Source organism: Schistocerca serialis, unplaced genomic scaffold, assembly GCF_023864345.2.
Source record: "Schistocerca serialis cubense isolate TAMUIC-IGC-003099 unplaced genomic scaffold, iqSchSeri2.2 HiC_scaffold_1226, whole genome shotgun sequence".
NCBI classification, from domain to species: Eukaryota; Metazoa; Arthropoda; class Insecta; order Orthoptera; family Acrididae; genus Schistocerca; species Schistocerca serialis.
Window position 1 is genome coordinate 142,501 of NW_026047432.1, and position 5,000 is coordinate 147,500.

At 53.2% G+C, this 5,000-nt stretch overlaps 1 non-coding gene across 1 annotated transcript in view; it reads left to right on the plus strand.

Moving 5' to 3' along the window:
• The first annotated feature begins 4,538 nt into the window (after window positions 1–4,538).
• The window catches only part of LOC126436107 (small subunit ribosomal RNA), a 1,909-nt gene continuing 1,447 nt past the window's right edge, over window positions 4,539–5,000 (plus strand). The window contains exon 1 of the ribosomal RNA XR_007580429.1: window positions 4,539–5,000. This exon is cut by the window's right edge and continues 1,447 nt beyond it. This is a non-coding gene — a ribosomal RNA (small subunit ribosomal RNA).

Here is a 5,000-nt window from a genome sequence, read left to right on the forward strand (position 1 = left end):
ACGATACCGCCATCTATGGGACGCCAAGCCGACGAAGACATCGATGGGCCCACAGTGCCCATCTTTCGACGCCACCCACAAAGCATGCAGCCTCTGTCGACCACAGCACCCATACGCCAGTGCCTCTGCCGCACGAAGTCGTGGACCGGCAATCACACCACCTGCACCCGTTCGTGCCCCACCCCAACCGCCAAACTCGCATCGCCAGCGGATGAACGGCGGACGTTTCCCGCACTCGTAAGGTGCAATCCACACCTATAACATGCGTTTCATGAAGAGATATTTCCAATATGCGACATTCCCGCTGTCCCTATTCATGAGCTGCGAGCTGTACCACGTACAAGCTACAGACGCGATCGCATTGCTCACTGTACGGATTCTCATGCTGAGCCATCAGCTAGGAAGCGCCCCATCCATGTCGGCACCCGTGGGCGTTGCACTCGCAGTCGCAAAAAACGCTGGGCAAATATATATCTCGGAAGAGTAACGACAATCCGAGCCTCCTGGCGTTGCACTCGCAGTCGCAAAAAACGCTGGGCACATATATTTCTCGGAAGAGTAACGACAGTCCGAGCCTCCTGGCGTTGCACTCGCAGTCGCAAAAAACGCTGGGCAAATATATTTCTCGGAAGAGTAACGACAGTCCGAGCCTCCTGGCGTTGCACTCGCAGTCGCAAAAAACGCTGGGCACATATATGTCTCGGAAGAGTAACGACAGTCAGTCTCCTGCGTGGGAAGAGTCTTTCTAGGCCCTGACCCAGGGGAAGGGTGTAGCTTCCCCCATCCCGGACATTTGACGTCGTCACACTACCGGTATTGACTAATAGACTGACTGCTGATAATCATTAGCCATACACTGGGGGAAACGGCCGACAGGGGCGGCAACATAGTGGAGCCGTAGTGTCACTAATGTACAGAGATAGAACAGTTTCGACTGGAACCAGAGTAACCGTATACACGGCACTGATTAGTAATAGATGCAGAGCCATCAGAATACAGATAATATATACAACCGTCCCTATACATGCTGAAAGACTCTGCACACAATGAGAACCACACGTCAGCCAGACACTCTTATCACACACTACTCTCTTATCACACACTACTCTCTGCCTGTAACAGGCACACACACAATATCTAACCACCAGCATGGAAGAACATCCAGTGCATCCTCTCCGCCACATGACACAATCCACACTATCATTACCAGACCGGGAGGTCCACCCAGAAAACACAATATCCCACCCTTCCGACATCCGCACATTGCTCAGCTAAGCCACGAACACCCACACATGTCCTACACAGGGGTGCACCCAACATCACAATACTGCCTCCTGTCACAGCACACAAACAATGGCAGGAATGAAAGACACAGATCTGCCACAACCATGGAATCGGAGCGCCGCCTGTCATGAGCCAAAAGTGCATCCTGACGTGACAAATCGGATAATGCCGCAGGCATCCAATTACGATAATCACTATCAACGAACCTGCCGCCCCCCCCCCCAAATACACCTTTCCCTACAACAATGTGTATCTGAACCTAAGCTATATTGTACCTTAACCTAACCTATATCGTACCTTAACCTAACCTATATCGTACCTTAACCTAACCTATATCGTACCTTAACCTAACCTATATCGTACCTTAACCTAACGTATATCGTACCTTAACCTAACCTATATCGTACCTTAACCTAACCTATATCGTACCTTAACCTAACGTATATCGTACCTTAACCTAACCTATATCGTACCTTAACCTAACCTATATCGTACCTTAACCTAACCTATATCGTACCTTAACCTAACCTATATCGTGCCTTAACCTAACCTACGTTGTGCCTTAACCTAACCTACGTTGTGCCTTAACCTAACCTACGTTGTGCCTTAACCTAACCTACGTTGTGCCTTAACCTAACCTATGTTGTGCCTTAACCTAACCTACGTTGTGCCTTAACCTAACCTACGTTGTGCCTTAACCTAACCTACGTTGTGCCTTAACCTAACCTACGTTGTGCCTTAACCTAACCTACGTTGTGCCTTAACCTAACCTACGTTGTGCCTTAACCTAACCTACGTTGTGCCTTAACCTAACCTACGTTGTGCCTTAACCTAACCTACGTTGCGCCTTAACCTAACCTAATTTGTGCCTTAACCTAACCTAATTTGTGCCTTAACGTAACCCATGTTGTGCCTTAACGTAACCCATGTTGTGCCTTAACGTAACCCATGTTGTGCCTTAACGTAACCCATGTTGTGCCTTAACGTAACCCATGTTGTGCCTTAACGTAACCCATGTTGTGCCTTAACGTAACCCATGTTGTGCCTTAACGTAACCCATGTTGTGCCTTAACCTAACCCATGTTGTGCCTTAACCTAACCCATGTTGTGCCTTAACCTAACCCATGTTGTGCCTTAACCTAACCCATGTTGTGCCTTAACGTAACCCATGTTGTGCCTTAACGTAACCCATGTTGTGCCTTAACCTAACCCATGTTGTGCCTTAACCTAACCCATGTTGTGCCTTAACCTAACCCATGTTGTGCCTTAACCTAACCCATGTTGTGCCTTAACCTAACCCATGTTGTGCCTTAACCTAACCCATGTTGTGCCTTAACCTAACCTATAATGTGCCTTAACCTAACCTATAATGTGCCTTAACCTAACCTAAAGTGCGCCGTAACCTAAACTATATTGCGCCTTAACCTGACGCACGTTGTCGCTGAACCTGCTCTGTAATTGTTATGCAACCCGTTAAATTGGTGTAGTGTTGCCTAACCGCAACCCTCGCAATATAGTTCCCTACTCGCACTGCCCGGTCCCCTGTGTATCGCGTCATGTTAAACACCTTGCAGGTGTTGCTGACTTTCCACATGCTCCTGCTATACACTGTAGTGTGGATAGCAGCAGGACGTACATGCCGCCCCCCCCCCCCTTCCCCCCTGCCTTCGCAAGCTGGTCGGTGAGAAGTTTGCATGTTCAATGCCCTTCGCATGCCGACGTACTCAGCCTACGTTGTGGTACGGCCTGTCACCTGTCCGCCGATGTACGCAAAACCCACAAACTGTACTGCACATTGGTCCGTATGTACTGAATGATACATCGTGGCACATGTGACCGTATGACGACTGCGCCTAGCAACGGCGGACCATACAGTCCAAATATTGTGCACGCAGCTACGTGTCGTCTCCCTATAAGAGCTGGATTGCAGTGTGGTACGCCATACAGACGTGTGGGAGGAACGGACGCCCTGGATGGCGATCAGCATGAGCAGTCTGTTGATGTAGTGGAGCGTGTATTCGGACGTAGTCGTCTCTTCTCACACACCGTGATAGCATGTTGCACCGCGTTCCACATCTGCGACATGCTGCAGAGGCGGGCTGACAGTCGTTCGCGCAATGGACACCGCATACGTACGGGGTCTACCTTCCACGTGTTCTCTAGGCGTGCACATGTTGTTGCGTCTATGTGGGCAGACGTAGTGTGTTGTGACACCTGACACAGGCATGCAATACTCGTTGCAAATGGCGATGGACGTGTACGTTTGCTGGTGACGTTACGCAAATGAACAACTGGTAACCCGTTGTGGTGCGGTTGTTCTCGCTAGAGGTGAATCAGTGTTGGCGACGATCGGTCGAGCTATTAACCGGTTGTTTCAGGGAGACCCACCATGCCCACGAACGTGAAAGGGGACCCACCATGCCCACGAACGTGAAAGGGGATCTGGGTGTGAGGCGATACGCGGCGGTGGCTGGGTGGGACCGTCCCCGGCCGGTGAGGGGGGGCCGCCCGGCGTGCTGGCAGCGCGGTGCGTGGGCGCACGCGCCACAGCCGGCTGGTGGGGGCGGCCAGTGGCAGGCGCGCCGGCCGACGGACGCGGCAGGCGGCGCAGCTGCGCGCCGGCGCCCCCTGCTCGCGGCGCCTTGCGGCCAAAGTAGGTCCTCGCGGGCCCGGTGCGAAGCGCGGTGGCCATCTGCAGTGTGCTGGTCCGATTGAGGACTTTGTGCGCTGAGGATGCGCCGCCGCCCGGCGCTCGGCGCCGCGACGCCGTCTGCTGCTCGGTCGCCCCAGCGGTTCTCGCAGGTGGTTTGTATCGCAGCTGTGCGGACGTGTTGGCGCGTGCGCTGTGCTGGGAGAGTTCGCTTCGGCACCCAAGTGGGGCTTTTGTCCTTCTGTGGCGCTGGCGTTGGAGCTGCCGGTCACCGTAGGTGGCGCGTGTTGTCTCCCGCCGGCAATGCCACGACAGCACGCTCCCGGGCCTCTGTCGGCAGCGGCAAGCTCAGTTGGGAGCACGGGTGGTCGCACCTAAAGCGTCTACTCGCCTAACTCCGGGCGATTGCGCCTCTCTCGAACCCGACCAAGTACTTAGGACGGCGCTGCGCGCCGCCGGGACCTGAGAGGGTTTCGAGGTGTGTTGTGCAGGGGAGCTCAGCCTCCTCCTGTTTGCAGAATAATTGAGCGGACGCTTGCGTGTTCGCGCGGGCCCCCGGGACACACTCCCGGGCGGCCGGCTGCTCAGCTCTAGTTGACGCAGCTCCCTGGTTGATCCTGCCAGTAGTCATATGCTTGTCTCAAAGATTAAGCCATGCATGTCTCAGTACAAGCCGCATTAAGGTGAAACCGCGAATGGCTCATTAAATCAGTTATGGTTCCTTAGATCGTACCCACGTTACTTGGATAACTGTGGTAATTCTAGAGCTAATACATGCAAACAGAGTCCCGACCAGAGATGGAAGGGACGCTTTTATTAGATCAAAACCAATCGGTCGGCTCGTCCGGTCCGTTTGCCTTGGTGACTCTGAATAACTTTGGGCTGATCGCACGGTCCTCGTACCGGCGACGCATCTTTCAAATGTCTGCCTTATCAACTGTCGATGGTAGGTTCTGCGCCTACCATGGTTGTAACGGGTAACGGGGAATCAGGGTTCGATTCCGGAGAGGGAGCCTGAGAAACGGCTACCACATCCAAGGCAGGCAGCAGGCGCGCAAATTACCCA